We start from the raw sequence: 20,680 nt of genomic DNA, 5'->3' as shown, positions 1-20,680 counted from the left end.
TAGAATCTTGAAAAAGAAAATACACTGAATTAACTCTCATTTTTTAAATGTCAAATAGCAACGCCTGGTCAGTTATGTTTATAAAGTAACGAAAGTCAATTTTTTGTGTAATTTATTCGATCTGTAATTAAAAAATGTTGTATATTTTAAAGTGATGCACTCCACGTAAAAGCGTGTCTGAAATTTTAGCCTCAGAACTGACCGTACCAAATTCTGCATTGTAAGTAAGAACACTATTGAAATAAGTCTTTGATTTCTCTTTAATTGTGCGATCATTTGCAGTGAGTCCCTGGTACAGTGCACTGAAAAATAAATTTCGTATCAATGGCGGCAGATTAATTGTTCCCTTACGACAACACAGTGTGAATGCCGTTGTTCCGTGTAAAGTAAACTGAGATGCGAAATGTTCTGCATTTCACAACCTCACTGTAAATTCATCAAACCGGAATTACAGCTATCAAAATTAGTTGGAATTACGTTCAGTGTACATCTAAATATATCTTTCAAAAGAATTATCATTAACAGAGTCGACATTATTCACATTACTTTGTCTACGTAAAAAGTGTGTCTCTCTTGCTCTCCAACTTTCAGTCCGATCCATTATTATTCTTCGAGACAAAGCCTAAAACAAATATAATTCCCGTATAATAAGGGATGTCGTTGCTATTCAGAATGAAGAAATTGAAAATTAGGACTTTGTTTTAAATTTTTTGGTAACAGTAGCAAAATAATGCAAAGCTAGTTCCACGTACCCTTAGAGAAAAACGTGGAAAAATGCCTCCAATAGACAATACTATGTTCATTTTGTGTTGCTCCCGAAGGCTTCGTTACTACAGTGTTTTAGTTTCCATTGCTAATATCCACGACAGCATTTGTGGCATTGTAGCTGCCGGGTATGGGTGTGTTACTGCGAATGAAACATCTGCATCATGTAAACACGAACGTGCCTCGAATGCAATTACACGAAGCGTTGTTACTGTACTTGGTACATTGTAACTGATAGGTACGCGGTGTAGAAGTTTGTGCTGGTAGCCGTGTGGGAGACAGAGGAAAACTTTTGTCATGTGTAAATATATATCTACCTCCTTTTATCTCTTTCAACGGCTGCATACATATACGATATTTTTATGCACATCGGCGGCAAAGTACCTTTCGAATTGCGTAAGTTTCAATAGCGTCCTTGTATAATTCATTTTAAAAATTGGTACTGCAATTTTCGATGTTCACGTATCACTATATTGATGATAGGAATCGTTCCATTTAAAAGAATATGCTTTCTAAAATAACTCCATTGAACATTAAGATGTTTATGAGCTGCAGTTGTGAGTCCTTGGCTACAATTTGTCCGAAAGCAGTACCAAATAGCATCTTCCACTTCATACCTGTTTAGGAAGCGAGTTTTACGTTATCCATGCTGTACATAGCGATAAATCAATTTCTATTGGGAAAACAAAGAGCGCGCTGTGATTATTTTCAATTTAACTATGCGGCTAAGAGATTCAGAACAGCAATGACTGCAAAACACACATTTGTTTTTGGAATCAAAAGACTGAGAAAGTTACGAGATCTTTGAATTACCTATATTAATTTTATTTGAATACTTTTCACTTGACTACATTTAGAAGAAACCACTGCCAAGACTGTATAAATTATGCAATTGTTGAAGATAGCCTGATCTTTTGCTAAAATGAGATCCGACCATAAATCCATGAACTACTTTCTCTACCAACATGCAAACGACGCGTGAAGTGCTTACCACAGCTGTGGGTTCTTCTGTCAAACTGCGCATCACCAGAAGCTGATGGAACAGGTGTAATATACTGCGGCTGTTGTTTACGTCGAGATTTATGTACACTACAGACGAAGGATTCTATTGAATCAGTCAAGGGAGGAAGGAACTTGGTGGTGTGAATGTTGAACCAGTCACGTGGTACATGCTTTAAGTAATTTTAGAAACAACGGAAAGTCTGAATTAGGCTTTACAGATAGGAATATTGATCTCCTCCCGAATGATCGTCAATAGCCTTGTCGACTCCTTCATCTCGCTAGGTGATATGTTTCAAGTAACTGACTAGGCAGTTTTAAAGCGACTGGCGATTCAGAATACGATTGCTTTATTCAAATAATTTATGGGGATGTAGCCAGGTAACATACCCTCTAACCGCTCGTATTTCGGTAGGTAATCAGACGTCACTTACAAGGCACAAATGCAATGAGTGATGGCTGTTCGTGACAATTTACTCGGTGCACGGGGCTTCGCGGACGCGGAAACCAAAAGCCGGTGCGTGCAGAAATACACCACACACCGTACGACTAATCAACTACCGACACCACACAACTAAAGATAACCAGCATCATACGTTATCGACAGTGAAACATTAACCAACGACAGTTTGAGCAGGGAAAGAGCAGGATTTCAATCAGAATTTAGGCAAAAGCCTTCTCCTTTATATGGCCACTTTCTAGTATATGTGACTGCATATTATTTTCTTAGTACCCGTCATCCTATGGAATATAGAAATACAGAGGTTTTGGCAGTTACTGGAGTAATATTAATGCAGAAGCGTCCGCCCTTTAGCTGAGTGGTCAGCGCACCTGACTACCATGCAGAGGGTCCGGGTTCGATTCCAAACCGGGTCGGAGCTTTTCTCCGCTCGGAAACTGGGTGTTGTGTTGTCCTCGTTACCATTACATCATCATCATCGATACGCAAGTTGTCAAATGTGCCGCCAATTGAGAAGACTTGCAACTCGGCGGCCGATCTTCTCCAGGCAGTGACTCCCGGCTATCAGTGCCATAGGATCACTGCAGAAGCTTTTGCGATCAAGTGACCTTCTAGAGAGAAGCGGAGGCTTTTGCCTGAATTCTGCTTATAATCTTGTTTTTTCCTGATGAAACAACAGAACGAGAGAGTTAACGTTAGATCACATGTTATTGGTCCAAATGGCTCTGAGCACTATGGGACTTAACATCTGAGGTCATTAGTCCCCTAGAACTTTGAACTACTTAAACCTAACTATCCTAAGGACATTACACACATCCATGTCCGAGGCAGGATTCGAACCTGCGACCGTAACGGTCGCGCGGTTCCAGACTGAAGCGTCTAGAACCGCTCGGTCACACCGGCCGGCCACATGTTATTGTTTAATGTAATAAGATCTGACTTTGGTCACAATGTGAAATTTCTCACAGTAATCACTGAATTCATTTTGAGAAGCAATTTTACTGAACTCCGCTTGAAATCCTGTTTATTTCCTGATTATAAGCAACAGAGGGACAGAGTTAACGCTAGTGGATCACCTGTTATTGGTTAATGTAATAACACCTGACTTTGGTCGCACTTTGAAAATACAGTAATCATGGAATTCATTTTGAAAAGCAAATCTGTTATTTCAGTTTGAGTTGAATTTGATTTATAGCTAAAACAACGAAACAGACGACAAGTTTTCTGTACTGCTTTCGTATTTCTTTCATATAACCTGTGCTTTAACGTGTATTAATGCCTGTTGAGCATTCTAGATGGTTCAGTGGAAGATGTTTTGTTCTGAAGACCTGGTCCAAAATGCAGCGTAACTCATCTTAATTATAAGAACGATATAGTAACGTGCAATAGTGCTATCATGGCAGGCTTTTCGGGACTATTTCATGGAAGGAATGTACGCCCTGTCCACAGCCGGCCGCTGGTGACCGAGCGGTTCTGGCGCTACAGTCTGGAACCGCGTGACCGCTACGGTCGCAGGTTCGAATCCTGCCTCGGGCATGGATGTGTGTGTGTTGTCCTTAGGTCAGTTAGGTTTAAGTAGTTCTAAGTTCTAGGGGACTTATGACCTCAGCAGTTGAGTCCCATAGTGCTCAGAGCCATTTGAACCATTTTTTGAACCCTGTCCACAGTCACGTGCAGAGGTATCTCGTTGAATTAGCGCCTTGAAAATGACAGGGTCGAAATACGCATTACCGTAAGTTAGCTGAATATTCAATATGACGATAAAACTTGAATTTTTTCAACGCTACTTTACTTTAACAAATAAAATTTCTCTGATAGTCTACTAGAGACTGAAAGCGGCACAACTTTTCCATTACTAAAATGAAAAACATTTCACTGAAAATGTTGTCGCGGTGCTGTCGACTTGACGCACGCACTACGGTACTCACCAAGAGGCAAACCACTAGCAGGCGCATAGCGGCTGTGACAGCAAACAAACGCTGCTGAAGCCTGCCGGCGCCATATATTGGTTTCCAATACAGCGAATCCATTAGCGGCCGTCGATAAAGCGGCGTCGTTGGTCGTTATGGCTCCCGGAGCACGGAATCCGTCTCGGTAGAAAGTGACGGCTGCGAGAAGCGTCTATGGAATGCGTCCGAGGTCCTTCGTGTCTCTGAGAATGCTTCGAGCGATAACAGGGAGTGTGGGCGTACGTTGACATGCTTAAGTACGCGTTCTATTGTGAGACGCTGATTGAGGTGTGTAGTGATTTTTCCTCATTCACTCCAGCATCCACAATAGTGAGAACACGCCAAAAATAAGGAGCGGAAAATAGCACTAATCCATCCACAACACAAAAATGTCAAAATTTAAAGGAGAGATCACTTCTACCAGTGGCGCACAAACATTATAAAAATTCTCCTGAAGAGAGTTGAAGATACTGTACAGAATATCTGGATGGTGTTCGACAAGGAAGATACTGCACAGAACATATTTTCAGGTTAAAATCAACAATGCGCCACAGATTTTGACCAGAAAGGTATGATAGTATCACTGATTGATTTCAAGAAAGCATTTGACCCCGTAGATAGAGAAACGCAGCATAAAATCGTTAGAGAAATTAAAATTAACAATCACAATTCGTATATCCAGTCCGTGTCCCAGAAATGTTGTGGCAAATATTGACGGGTTGTAGAGGGTGGTCTGAGGAACAAGTTGAGGATAGGAACCCGTGTCCGGAAATGTCATCCAACGACGTTACAAAGATCGAAGTTTCAAGCGCCGTCACCTTTCACTGGACCACCCCTTCGGCAACAAACGTGATTTTGTACGTTGAAGGAGTTTAGGCGGAAAGTCTCCCAATGTTGTTTGTTATTCATTGATCGCCACTGTTTGCCACGATCGCCAGTGGAGAAGATGGGGCTAGCAGTTGTGTAGACAGGCCATGTCTCCTGTGAATGCGATGCTTTGTTGCTTCGGTTGATAACGGATCCGGGAAGGGTTTCCATCCGCAGTTTATTTTTCTCCTGGAATCCTCTAAAATCTACAATGTTTTCCGTTGGACACGAGAAAAATAAACTGCAGATGGAAACAATTGTCCGAAACCGTCATCAACCAACGCAACAGAGCATCTCATTCATAGGAGACAAGGCCTGTCTACGCAGCAGCTAGCCCCATCGTGGTAATCAGTCGCGATCACTGAATGACAAACATCATTGTGAGACATTCCGCCTACGGTCCGTTAGTGTACATAGTGACGTTTGCTGCCGGAGGGGTGGCCTAGGGCCACGCGCCGTTGCCTGCAACTTCGATGTCTGCAGCGTTATTGGATGACGTTTTCGGGCACGGGTTTCTTTCCTAGATTTGTTCCTCGAGACATCCTCTACAACCCCATTAAGTTTGTCGCAACATTTCTGCAACACCCAGTATAACATAACCGAAATTTATGGTACAAATGGCGCAGCCATTTGAGGTCAAAAGAAATGTTATACAAGTAGCTCGACTTATCAACTTTACTGTTGATCTGTTTCAGAAAAAAATGTTAGGAGCCGTAATTTGAAGCTAAAAAAATCACAAAATTGGCCAAATAATTCTGGGAAGGAAAGCAAATGCAATTAAGGTAAACTGTCTGAATGCTGCAGACGATTTTGCAATATTTGCTGGAAGTCTGACAGAAGTAATTACTCAAATAAATCTTATGGAGAGAACAGCCAGTAGAACTGGTCTCAGAAATTAAGTTGAAAATACACATAACGATAAAACAAAAAAATTTCAAATAGAAAATACATACAAAAATATCTTGAAACAAAAACAGGTAAAAAAAGCGAGTTAGTAAATTTATACATCCCAGAGAAACCATACAACAGAATGTCCTCGAAAAATTTCCATTTTATATCAGAGTTACTAAAGCCAAAATAGCAACGTAATTACCTAAAAAAATGTACAACAGGAAATTCATCTTCAGAAATACGAAAGTAAAAGCCTATACACAGTGGTAAGACCAGAATGTTTATTTGCAAGTGAATCCTTTACAATGAACTATAAGCTGAACAGAATGGAATTACTTGAAAGACGAATTACTAGAAAAATAATTGGTGCAATAGAAATTAGAGATGGTTGGGTAATGAGAAGTGATGAGGAAATCTACCAAAATGTAGAGAAAATAAAAAGTAATAGGAAAACGGATAGTAATCTGCTTTGGACACCCTTGATGAATGAGTAATTATAAGTTAACGAAACAAAAACTCCCCTATTTCTGGAAAAGTCGGCCGTTGTGACCGAGCGCTTCTAGGCGCTTCAGTCCGGAACCGCACAGCTGCTGCGGTCACAAGCTCGAACCCTGCCTCGGGCATGGATGTATGTGATGTCCTTAGGTTAGTTAGGTTTAAGTAGTTCTAAGTTCTAGGGGACTGATCACCTCGGATGTTAAGTCACATAGTGCTCAGAGCCATTTGAACCATTTCTGGAAAAAGAAGCCAACGGTAACATGGATTTCAGAAATAAGAAAAAACCTAGAAACGAACATAAAAAACTAAAAGAGAGAAGTTTCCTAAGGAATAACATAGTCAACTGAGATACCTTTCAGGGCAGAATAAATGTGAAACTAGGAAGCGCCTGGATAAAAGAAAGAAAAAGCGGCATGAGGAGAACAAGCGGAACTGAAGATTTTACCTGATCCTTGCTGACCAATAAAAAAGCAAAAAAGATATTTGTCGACTATGTTGCATCTTATAACAATTGTGGAATACTCGAAAATTCAGAAGTGAAAACTGAAACATAGTATAACATGTTTACGGCCACATCCCTGGGTGGTTCTTTTAACTCTTGTGAACGCCAGAGCGGGTTCCTGTTGTACAGGGGATAGTGGTCCTTCCAGCCTGGAGTTTATGGATCGGGCTTGAACTTGCATTATTAAACGTATAACATGGGGCACGTCCCAGATGCAGGATGCCTTGTAGGGTGGGCATGTCATTTTTATTTTTGTAAGTAATCGATGTGCACGTCAGAGAGAGAGAGCAAGTTATGTTAAAAGATCTTTGGTCTTTCTGTGGCACAGTCTTTGCCTCTCCGCAATCTGATACGTTCTTAGTTGAAGTGTGGTAGGCCATGGACGTATTCAGTAGTACTACGTTGACTTGTGATTACATCTGATACATGAAGACAGATTTATTGTAAAGGTCTGCAAGAATGAATATGATGTATAGCTTGGAAAGCGAAGAGAATATAAAGAAAGTAAATTTTGAATAACGTTATTATTTTTGAAGAGAAGAAGACTGAGAGGTGAGACTGCAGCACAGCGCAGATAATTCCTAGAATAATTATTCTCAGCCAATTAACGTGCTCAGAGGTGAAAGAAAGACCACCCCACTTCCCTGAGTCATGCATTAAATTATCAACTGATTAAGCTGTTGAAACGTTCCCTTTGAACAATTTATACATGACTGTGCTTAAACTTACATACAATATTTTTAGCGCAACGCAATCTGACTTTCAGAAATCCCTACAAAATAATGGCCCTGACTAACATTAACCTATGCGTTTCACAAATCGTTTACCTCACAAAAATCTTGGTTACTCGAACTACTGCAATACAGCGAGCGCCACTACTGCCAGCTAAATAAAAGATTCAAACTACGGAAGGCACTAACTACTGATAGGCATAGTTAGCAAAATGAAAGATTTTGATAGAGAACAACCAATGTATTTACATCAATAGTCATAATATATATAGCAGTTCATGACAAATTTCAAAACTCCGCCATCTCTCTCCCCACATCCACCACTGCTGGCGGCTCACCTCCAACTGCGCAACGCTACGCGCTGTTCACATCCAGCTGCCGCTGCCCAACACTACAATGGCAGACAACAATGCAAACTAGACACAGACTGCACACAGCACAGCCAGTGATTTTTATACAGAGGTGGCGTTACCAATAAAAAAACCTAAACAGCCTACTTACACTGTTTCGTTTTTATAGAAATTGTCTGTCAACATTATACCCTTCAGATCATTGTTCACTTTGTCAAGCATAATATTGTTGAGACCAAAGTTATGTGTGAAGATTACGTGAAGCTTTACTCTGTCTTTTTGAATACATACTTCATTCTAAAACCATAGTCCTGGAATATCATTTCATAGCAATAGTTACTCTCCCCATTCCTCTGTTTAAAGAAGGTTTATGATTACGCATTACCACATTGTACCATATGGTGTACAACTGTTTGAATATTGTTTGGAAATTTTATTTAAAAAATAGAGATTTAGCTTAACCGCTGCCTACTTGCTGTTTGCTATTGTGCTTTCGAGAAATGTGCAACAATTTTGTCAAGACGTGAGGTAAGTGGATACTTCGATTAGGGCCATATCATTGTTTTACTTCAGTTGTGCATTTAATATAAAGATAAGTTGTATTCAGACGAGTTACAGTTCAATTCAAATGATATTCTGTTTAGTCAAAGGTGAGCATACGAGTTTAAGTTGGCCAACAGTTTGTGGGCACGTAGTTTTGCTAATACGAGTATATTTGTTATAGAGTAGGAAGTAAATGTGAGATAAATTTCGCACAAAAACATAGTTGGGGGCCTAAAGCCTATCTCAAAGCTTCCAGGAGCAACAATAATTTCATTTTCAATATTTCGTACATTCATTGGCCGAATCAAAAATTTAAACGCTATCATAACCTAATCATTAAGACGTATAATATTACATTACAGGTTTAACACAAGATATCAAGTATTACAATTGGGAACTGTGTACGTGTCTTGAGTCAGAGTAATTCACCGCGCGCAAATTATTCAGACTATATTTTTCCAGTATTTGAGAGTAAGAACGGTTGGCAACTTCCAACAAATTTTACACATAACTTTTACTGTATTTTTTTTTCTCGATGACACTCTCCACAAAGTGATAAAAGGAAAAAAGCTTATCGTTTACGGCATTTTCGCTGTTCATGAAGTCAGACTACAGCATCAGGCCTGATATTTATTACTTCTTTACCGTCGACTCTATTCGCAATACAGTTTGCAGGTAGTATTCACATATACCACTGAATGTAACTGCAAAAGTATGTGATTGTACGACACGTAATTCGCGATGTGTAAGAGATTTTTGTTCTTTAAGGAACTGGATTTGGGGGTTTAGCGGTAATGCTTGTACGTTTCTTATTACTGGAGTCTACTAGGCTGGCTCAAGCGCCGGTGATTTTCGATGACGGCAGGTATTTTTTCAGCACCAACTAAAATAAGTATTTTGAAAACTCGTGGCAGGAAGCAGTACATTCCATTGACATGAGCAGAAATTCGCTAGTAAAAGTGGCTAGATTCTGCTCTTGAGGTTGACTGATTCAGCGGAACGGTAGTTAAAACAATTTCGTGTAGAGTTTTTGGAGGTCACGAAATCGGGAATCGATGGGCAGCCCTCGGGGTCGTAGGAAGCGAGCCGTGGCTTCTCTTGGGAGGAGGTCGAACGTTGGCTATTACACTGCAGCTTTCAATATTTATGTTGCTATATTCACATTTAAGTTATTTCGTTTATTAGTTACCTCAGGCTTATTGCAAAGGTGCAGTTGTGTGTCTAGCACTGATTTCGAAAACTTAGTTATCTTACGGTCCGTCTGGGAAGTATTTAGGGAGTATTCTTTGAGTTCGGTCATGCTTTGAGGTCTGATGACACTGGTTGCTGCATTTATACAGTGAGACGATGATGTAGCTTGGCTGTGTGCAAGCTGAGCATACTTGCAATACAGTTATGCTAATCTTTCACATGAACGCTTGGTTCCTGTGTAACTATTTTCTTGGTTCCTATTACGAAGGTACCATTCATGGTTGGACGTGCATTTCATATGTGGAGATTCGATCTTCGTGAGAAGAGACAATGTTTTAGGACTCTGTATGTAGCGATATTGACCTAATTCTCGTAATCCCTCCTCGGCAGCTACAATCTTGATCACCTCGAAACCAAAAATCTAAATGAGTGTGGGATGGTGTTTACTCAAAAATGTGCATGGCACCCATCTTTAGATCTCATCAACACACACATTTGTTGTTTGGAAAGTTTGATTATTAATAACGGTGATGAATTTGTCAACTATGAAACTTTATATTGCACTGAACCAGATAAGCACATAAATTTACAGGGACGATGTTAATTGTTCTGTTGTCACACAAGATACAGGTCACATTAGTAGTATGGAGATGGCGGTGCTGGCGCAGTTTTGCTATTTGCCATCAATTTGTCGTAATTACAGAAGGTTTTTCTCGATTTTTACCAGTTTCATGACATGTTTTCATGTTTTTTAAAATAGTTTTCCGTATGTATATGGTCATAATGCTGACATACCTATGCGTCGTTTAATTTTATAGAAGCATATTTGCATGTCCTGTACACTAGCCTATTAAAAAGTCCTAAGAATTGCCCCATCCTGATATCAACATGCATGCATTTTGGATAGGAAGATCATGAAAGGTACAATAACACCCGTCTCATTCCTCGATAAGGCTTAACGAGTGGTGCAGATTGGAAATTCGAAGTCTGGAAACAATTTTGTGTAGCGCTACGATATGTCAGAGAGTTTGTCTGCAGACCCAAGTAGTGATGCACTTGATGGAAACTCAGTCTGGCAAAGTTCCGTATAATCATTTGACATCCACTCTACCATGCAGGGATCAGCAACAGGGAGCTGACATGCCTAAAGAGTTGATTTCTGACGTTGCTCTGATATTTTAACCATAAGTATATGCTCTTATTGCTTACCAGATGAGCTTCGCTACTTTTGTTTTTACGTTTCAACTCTGATATGTTCCCACAACCCTGTCAGTACATCTAAAAACTGTTGATTTCGATTTTTTTTTATCCTAGTAACAAGCTATTCGTAGTCGACTGCACAGAGTGCATGTCCCCAGCAGTGTAATTTATAAGTAAACATTTAGCAAGTTATGCATTCAAACTGCAACTGTCTGCCACTGACAGCTCTGCACACATTCCTACAGAGAATAGCCTACATATTAGCAATCATGAAGTCTCGAGATCAAGGACTTGTATGTTATTTTCGACAGTGCTACACCCCTACAAGCCGGCCGCTGTGGCCGTGCGGTTCTAGGCACTTCAGTACGGAACCGCGTGACTACTACGGTCGCAGGTTCGAATCCTGCCTCGGGCATGGATGTGTGTGATGTCCTTAGGTTAGTTAGGTTTAAGTAGTTCTAAGCTCTAGGGGACTGATGACCTCAGATGTTGAGTCCCATAGTGATCAGAGCCATTTGAACACCCCTACAAATAGTGATAAACTCTTCGCAAACGATCCTGTATGGAATGTAAGCACTTTTAAATTCACCCTGCTAAAGAGCGTAACATCTTTGATGCAAGTTATATTGCCAGAACAGTAATCATGCATATAACTGCAAAATAAGAAACTAATGCTCTTCGAAACAGAACACCAAGACATATACTACCCCATCACTATGGAAGATAAGAATAACTATATAGGTCATCACCTTTGGAGGGCTGTTTGGAAATGCTCTACAATGCCACAAACTCTTCCAGTTTGCAAATGTTGCGATGTCTTTCACATTTTTGTCAATGAGAAACATCGCCTCTGTGTTTTATTTCTACCATACTGTGTGTTGTGGGAGCTTCATAGTTTACTCCATGTGATGTTTAGTTTTCTGTGAGAACCAATCGATTGAAGTGTATTAATGTCAGTTTAGCACCTGGCACAGACCTCGAAGTCATGGTAGAAAAACAATTTGTCTGGTGGTGTACGAAGGTGTAATCATACACTGCCTGGATGTGTTACAGCTGGAAAACAGTATATGAAACTCCTTTTGAAACAACAACACAGGACCCCTGTCTTGTGATTGATTGTCTGTTGGATATGATCATCTCAAGTACTGGCGACGAAGCTGTACACAGGCCTGTGCAAGCTACTTCTGCAACTGGCCACCTGCTCTAATGGAGCAATACATGTATATAAAATATGCTCAATATCAACACGCAGACATATTTATTTTTCGGTATACACTATGTGATCAAAAGTGTTCGAACACCCACAGAAACATAAGTTTTTCATATGAGGAGCAATGTGTTGCCACCTACTACCAGGTACTCCATATCAGCGACGTCAGTAGTCGTTCGAATGTGGTCAGGTGATTGGGTGACCCTTGTGTCATATGTCTGAATGCAAGATTTCCACACTCCTAAACATCTCTAGGTCCACTGTTTCCGACGTGATAGTGAAGAGGAAAAGTGAAGGAACACATACAGGATAGAAGCATACAGGCCGACATCGTCTATTGACTGACAGAGACCGCCAACAGTTGAAGAGTATTGTAATATGTAATAGGCAGACATCTATCCAGACACAGGAATTCCAAACTGCATCAGGATCCTCTGCAAGTACTATGACACTTAGGCTGGAGGTAAGAAAACATGGATTTCATGGTTGAGTGGCAGCTCATAAGCCACATGACGCTTGTAAATGCCAAACGATGCCTCGCTTGGAGTAAGGAGCTTGAACATTGGACGAGTGAACAGTGGAGTTGTGGAGTGACGAATCATGGTACACGATGTGGTGATCTGATGGCAAGGTGTGGGTCTGGCGAATGTCTGGTTAACGCCTTCTGCCAGCATGTGTAGTACCAACAGTAAAATTCGGAGGCGGTGGTGTTAATGGTGTGGTCGTGTTTTTCATGGAGGGGGCTAGGACTGCTTGTTATTTTGCGGGGCGGTATCACATCACAGACCTACATTGATTTTTAAAGCATCTTCGTGCTTCCCACTGTTGAAGAGCAATTTGGGGATGGCGATTGCATCTTTCAACACGATCGAGCACCTGTTCATAATGCACGGCCTGTGGCGGAGTGGTTACACGACAATAATATCCCTGTAATGGATTGGCCTGCACGGAATCCTGACCTGAATCCTATAGGACACCTTTGGGATGTTTTGGAACGCCGACTTCATGCCAGTCCTCACTGACTGACATCGATACCTCTCCTCAGTGCAGCTCTCCGTGAGGAATGGGCTACCAATCCCCAAGAAACCTTCCAGCACCTGATTGAACATATGCCTGCTAGAGTGGAAGCTGTGATCAAGGCTTAGGGTGGACCAGCACCATATCGAATTCGAGCATTATCGATGGAGGGCGACACGAACTTGTAAGTGATTTTCAGCCAGGTGTCCGGATACTTTTGATCACATAGTGTATCAGAGGTGACAGATGTGATAAAATCTCATAGGAGGTTCTATTACAAGGAGTGGCATGACTGGTTAAAATTTGGATGCTGATAGTTCATAGGTTTTTACCTATTCTGTATGTTGCAAAATGACGATGAGGGGTACCTTCGAACGTACTAAATGGCTGTATTGATGTTGGTCTATATCGGTATTTCATATTTCTGAAATGAATGTAATGCACTCATGCATGACAATTTGTAATTTGAACATACAGAGTGCTCTCAAACTATACCGATTTTGCTCATTAAACTAATAGAAACTGACTGTAACTATTATGGTCGCAATATGACAGGTTGCTACAGGCCATTTATGGAGCAAAAAATGTCAGAAATCGTGACATGTATGGTATTCATTTTCGATGTACCAGAGAAATCTGAAAGAGTTCTCTGCTAGATGATGTTAGGGGTCTCTGTTACGAGTATACTCTCACGATTTGTTTTGTAAATGCCAGTGTGACACAGCATCACACTGGTAAAATGGAACCTTCTGCAGTGTACAAAATAGCAACATTCTCTTGAATTATAGCTTATTATTGTCGAACATAAAATGATTGTGTTTTTTCCAATATGTGAGAAAATGGTATGAAAGGCTATATTCTGTGATGTTATTTCAGGTGTCTGAAATGTTTGTAATACACATCTCCATGACAGTTTATTTACAGACACTGATTTGAATGTGACAATCCGTTTAATTAATGTGCATATCAATTTGATTTGAAAATTGCGCCAGTACCGCCATCTTCCTAGTATTCACAGTTCACACTTAGTGAAATCCAGTAGTAACTAACTATAGTGGATTATTCTTCAATAGTTCATTTAATTCAACTGTAATGAGCCTCACCATGCCCAACAACCACTCGTTTCGATGACGATGAGTTTCCACACCACTTGTAAATCACTAATCTGTTAAAATGTGTATTCATCTGATCTACAGAGATCACTCGAAAGCTATTAAACATTAATGTACTGAGTTTCGCAGATGTAAAGCGCATATTTTCATGTACAGAATGTGCATGATTGTGGCGAGGGCCACTGACAGTGCACCTGACATAGGTCTTACTGGTGTGATTTCTCACTGCGAATTGCCAATTTTGGGCGACGACCTACTACTTATAGACGAGGGTACGAATAAAACGTTATTTTGAAAACAGCATCATGATTTAAAGAGGCTATGTTGGATTTCGCTGTTTTGGATGTACGAAGGGCGTTCAGTAAGCAATACAACGCATTTTACTTTGCTGAATTTGTTGTGGGACATTCTGGAATATTCCCGCTTCAGATCCCATAGTCATGAAGTTCCGGTAGGTGGCGGCTATGTATGTATTCTTCAAAATGGCGTATGTAACGGAGGTGTGTTCCAAGCAGAGAGCTGGCACTGAGTTTTCCTTTGGCGGACAACCAGAGCATCGCTGGTGTACATGGCGCTTAGAGAATGTCTACGGCCGACCGGAGTGGCCGTGCGGTTCTGGGCGCTACAGTCTGGAGCCGAGCGACCGCTACGGTCGCAGGTTCGAATCCTGCCTCGGGCATGGATGTGTGTGATGTCCTTAGGTTAGTTAGGTTTAATTAATTCTAAGTTCTAGGCGACTGATGACCTCAGAAGTTAAGTCGCATAGTGCTCAGAGCCATTTGAACCATTTGAAGAATGTCTACGGAGACCTGGAAGTGAACAAAAGCACAGCGAGCCGTTGAACGAAGCGTCTGTTATCATCGCAACACGGTCGCGTAGTCTGTCCGGCCTTCCACGTTGGTTCAAATGGCTCTGAGCACTATGGGACTTAACACCTGAGGTCATCAGTCCCCTAGATCTTAGAACTACTTAAACCTAACTAACCTAAGGACATCACACACATCCATGCCCGAGGCAGGATTCGAACCTACGACCGTAGCAATCGCACGGTTCCAGACTTTAGCGCCTAGAACCGCTCGGCCTCACCGGCCGGCGCCTCCCACGTGCCGGCCAGTTGTGACTCCTGCAATTGCGCAACGTGCGGTCATTCTGATTCGAGCTGATTGACGGATCACAATCAAACATTTCGCTGCTCAACTGGACGTCTCTGCTGGTAGTGCAGACACACTCGTCCACCAGTAGGGGTACTCGAAGGAGTCTGCCCGCTGGGTTCCTCGCCGACTAACTGTTGACCGTAAAGAGCAACGAAGGACCATCTGTGCAGATTCCCTTGCGCGTAACGAGGCTGATCATGACAAGTTTTTGGTGAACATCGTCACAGGCGATGAAACATGGGTTCATTAGTTCGAACTGGAAACAAAACGGCAATCCATAGAGTAGCCCCACACCACCTCACTTGTGAAGAATAAGTTCAAAACTGCACCTTCAGCTGGTAAAATCATGGCGAAAGTCTGGGACTCTGAAGAGGTAATCCTTTGTGATGTCCTCCGTCGTGGTGCAACGATCCACTCTGAAGTGTTTTGTGCTGTTCTCAGGAAATTGAAGAAATGACTTCAGCGTATTTGTGGCCACAAAAATGCAAACTAATTTCTCTATGATAAGGCATCACACAAATCTATGCGCCAGAGAGGAGCTCACAAAACTTCATTGGACTGTTCTTTCTTCTCCGCTCTACTGCCAGGACGTCGCATCTTCCGATTGCCATATGTTTGGCGTAATGAAGGATGCATTCCGCGGCAAGCAGTACGTGAATGACAGGGAGGTTATGGATGCAGCAAGACGTTGGCTCCAACGTGGACCAGTAGAATGGTAACATGTAGGCATACAGGCTCTCTCAGTCAGGTGGCGTAAGGTCATCTCATAGAACCGGGATTATGTTAAAAAATTGGATTTTACTGACAAGAGAGTGTGGAATAATATGGTGTATTGGAATTATGAATAAAACCAACCTGCTTTTATACAATAATATCAGAATATTATATTATACATACAAATGTGACTGAAGTACATTCTGGGAGTCAGGTATATGGATTTACGTTCAAACATTCTTCCAAATCAGTTTCTCTTGCCATTCATTTTCCGGCTTATATACTACTTATACCGACTTACACTCAGAAGTTTGAATATAATAATTTGATGTGAAACGTGCTATTTGACTTCAGGAAGTGGTAGATGCTTTAGGGATTTGTTAATGCAGTTAATGTCAACACAGAAAAGGCAGGAGCTGGTTGTTACGGATCTGGCAGAGACACATTGCTTTATTCTATACAAAAATCTTTGTTTCATGCCTTATATCAGCGAATTATTTTAACAGAATCTGTCCGCATGCCTACTGCACTGCACTTGACTATTAGCCACGCTGCTTTACACTTAGTATATGCTGAATGAGATACTTGGTGCGACTCCTCGTGCTCACTCAAATTCAATTTTCTTGCACAGTTCCCATTTCACAGTCGAGCAAAAAGTAAGAGTTCACCGTCTAAATAAGTTTCGGCAAACTCCTTGCTGTCAGACCGCGTTAGTAATGTGTTTCGTGTGTGAAAACACTGTATTTCACGGGATATTGGCTTAATTCAGGTCATATCCGGACTTAGGTTCATAGGCAATTCTTCGTAAAAACTTTGCAGAAAACTTGAGAGGTAATATGTGAAGATTGTTGATGAGATAAGTTTAGTAGTGAATGATCTACATTGATGAACAAAGTCGTTATGCCTTTGAGGAAAGCTTAAGGACACAGGGTACTTATAAATAGTGGAAAAATCGAAAATTTTTTATGACTTTATTAAATTCTATAGTCTTTCCTGATTACATTGAAATATACATTATACGGTTTCAAGTGAAAAATGACCTATATACACCAAATTTTAAAGTTACGGTCATGCATGCCGCCACACCCCCTTTATTTCTTTATATTTTTACCTGGGTAGCAAAATTGGAGTGTTATGGACATGTGCAAAAGAGGATGGGTGCTAGATTGAGGAAGCTGCGAAGAGAAATGAAAGGAAAATTACTATCTGATGGAAAATCTCTGTCTGGCCGAGGCAGATTGGCAGAAACTGAAATAGACCTCCTTCAGAGTTATTATGGACTGGCCATTAGACGAACTGCAGCTCTGAATGATGTTACAGCAATGAGAAAAGATGTATGGGCCACCTACTTTCATAAGTTGTCCACAGATGACCACCCTGTTCATGGACTTTGTCATAAAGGAACAGATTCTTGGTGTGGTTACCAAAAAGCAAAAGAAAGTGGTCAAATACACCATCATAAGCATTCTATTTCTGAGCCTGTTATGAATGAAATGAAACTAATTTTTAGAGACAGGAGTGACCCTGTTTTGCGTAGTAAATGTTCATGTGGGCACTCAGAATACAAATGAAAGTTTTAACTATTGCATGTTGGAGAGATTACCCAAGGCTGTTTCTGTAGGACTAAATACATTAAAAATTGGTGTACTAGATGCAGTGATATGTTTCCATGATGGAGTGATAGAAAGGTTGGAAGTCCTGAGAAATTTATGCATAAAACGTGGCTCTAATATGGAAGATTAATTGCTTGCATGGAGCTGAAAGATTCGCTCTTCAAGTCACCAAAGAAGCAAGAGGTGCTAAAAGGAATGCCAAGAGGAAGCTTGAAGATGAAGAAATGCTGCAGGATGAAGACTATGCTTCAGGAATGTTCTGAGGCACAGTTTAATTACTCTTATCTTCATTCGCAATTTCCCGCAAGTTGTTTTTTTTTCAGAATTCAGGTACAAATATTACCTAAAGTTTATAAAGCATTGCTCTAATTTTTTCTGCAACTTACAATAGTCCATACTTATGTAGTAGGCCTAAGTCTTTATTGCAGAATCAACTAAATTATGGAAAAAATAACAGTTTTATTAGGGAAAAAATTATAAACATTAAAATGTAAGATGTGACATTTTTTATTCTTGTAATGTCCATAACAGGTGGAATTAAATAGGTCTAGTACCTCAGCCATCATGTCATGCATATCTGGTAAAAATTTGGTCTCCTTCAAATGTATAATATTGGACTAATGGTACCTCAATTTGAGGAAGCATTTTGGAAAAAAAGTTGCATCAATTTCGTCCTAATTTTTATAATAACCATAAGCAGGTTCAAAAATATTAAAAATACTTCTAATTTGTTTAGGAAGTGTGCTGGGTCGAAAATACACTCCTGGAAATTGAAATAAGAACACCGTGAATTCATTGTCCCAGGAAGGGGAAACTTTATTGACACATTCCTGGGGTCAGATACATCACATGATCACACTGACAGAACCACAGGCACATAGACACAGGCAACAGAGCATGCACAATGTCGGCACTAGTACAGTGTATATCCACCTTTCGCAGCAATGCAGGCTGCTATTCTCCCATGGAGACGATCGTAGAGATGCTGGATGTAGTCCTGTGGAACGGCTTGCCATGCCATTTCCACCTGGCGCCTCAGTTGGACCAGCGTTCGTGCTGGACGTGCAGACCGCGTGAGACGACGCTTCATCCAGTCCCAAACATGCTCAATGGGGGACAGATCCGGAGATCGTGCTGGCCAGGGTAGTTGACTTACACCTTCTAGAGCACGTTGGGTGGCACGGGATACATGCGGACGTGCATTGTCCTGTTGGAACAGCAAGTTCCCTTGCCGGTCTAGGAATGGTAGAACGATGGGTTCGATGACGGTTTGGATGTACCGTGCACTATTCAGTGTCCCCTCGACGATCACCAGTGGTGTACGGCCAGTGTAGGAGATCGCTCCCCACACCATGATGCCGGGTGTTGGCCCTGTGTGCCTCGGTCGTATGCAGTCCTGATTGTGGCGCTCACCTGCACGGCGCCAAACACGCATACGACCATCATTGGCACCACGGCAGAAGCGACTCTCATCGCTGAAGACGACACGTCTCCATTCGTCCCTCCATTCACGCCTGTCGCGACACCACTGGAGGCGGGCTGCACGATGTTGGGGCGTGAGCGGAAGACGGCCTAGCGGTGTGCGGGACCGTAGCCCAACTTCATGGAGACGGTTGCGAATGGTCCTCGCCGATACCCCAGGAGCAACAGTGTCCCTAATTTGCTGGGAAGTGGCGGTGCGGTCCCCTACGGCACTGCGTAGAATCCTACGGTCTTGGCGTGCATCCGTGCGTCGCTGCGGTCCGGTCCCAGGTCGACGGGCACGTGCACCTTCCGCCGACCACTGGCGACAACATCGATGTACTGTGGAGACCTCACGCCCCACGTGTTGAGCAATTCGGCGGTACGTCCACCCGGCCTCCCGCATGCCCACTATACGCCCTCGCTCAAAGTCCGTCAACTGCACATACGGTTCACGTCCACGCTGTCGCGGCATGCTACCAGTGTTAAAGACTGCGATGGAGCACCGTATGCCACGGCAAACTGGCTGACACTGTCGGCGGCGGTGCACAAATGCTGCGCAGCTAGCGCCATTCGACGGCCAACACCGCGGTTCCTGGTGTGTCCGCTGTGCCGTGCGTGTGATCATTGCTTGTACAGCCCTCTCGCAGTGTCCGGAGCAAGTATGGTGGGTCTGACACACCGGTGTCAATGTGTTCTTTTTTCCATTTCCAGGAGTGTAGATCAAGGCGTTGGGGCAGGGGTCTACGGGATTCAGCCAAGATTGGAGGGGAACATCCCTCTAGGAAAGCTGACCTCTGTATTCCAAGTTGAAATTACTGCAATCAGGGCATGTGTGGAGGCGAATCTGCGTGTGTACTATAAGGACCGTAGCATCTACATGTATTCAGACAGACAGGCAGCCGTGAAATCATCAGCTCTTGCAACAAGATCTAAGATTGTTGCAGAATGCCACAGGGCTCTGGTGGAGCTAGGGGGAAGCAATAGCGTAAAGCTAGTGTGGGTCCCTGGCCACTCAGGGACCGGTGGCAATGAACAAGCCGACAGATTGGCTAGGATGGGGGCAACAACTCCATTTACTGGATCGGAACCTGTTCTGACAATCACCAAGGATATGATCAAATTAGAACTAAGGAACTGGCTTTAACAGCACGTAGGAAATTGGATCAAGGTCCATAAACAAAAACATGGTAAGGTAATGATGCCCAAGCCATGTTATAAAAGAAGGTTTGTAATGCTGGGATTGACCAGGAAAGAGATCAAACTCATGACTGGACTGATGATTGGCCATGGGAATTTCAAAAAACACTTACACACAATGGGTATAACGGAAGAAGACCCTAAATGTAGGCTCTGTGATTAGGGTGAAGAACGTGCATCAGACCTAATCTTCGAATGCATGGCATTAGAGTGTAAAAGATACAGAATCTTCGGGACAAGTAGACTTGAAGAA

The sequence above is a fragment of the Schistocerca nitens genome, chromosome 9 (genome assembly GCF_023898315.1).
Source record: "Schistocerca nitens isolate TAMUIC-IGC-003100 chromosome 9, iqSchNite1.1, whole genome shotgun sequence".
NCBI lineage: Eukaryota > Metazoa > Arthropoda > Insecta > Orthoptera > Acrididae > Schistocerca > Schistocerca nitens.
The sequence above is the reverse complement of the archived record's forward strand: the minus strand, read 5'-3'. Positions refer to the sequence as shown.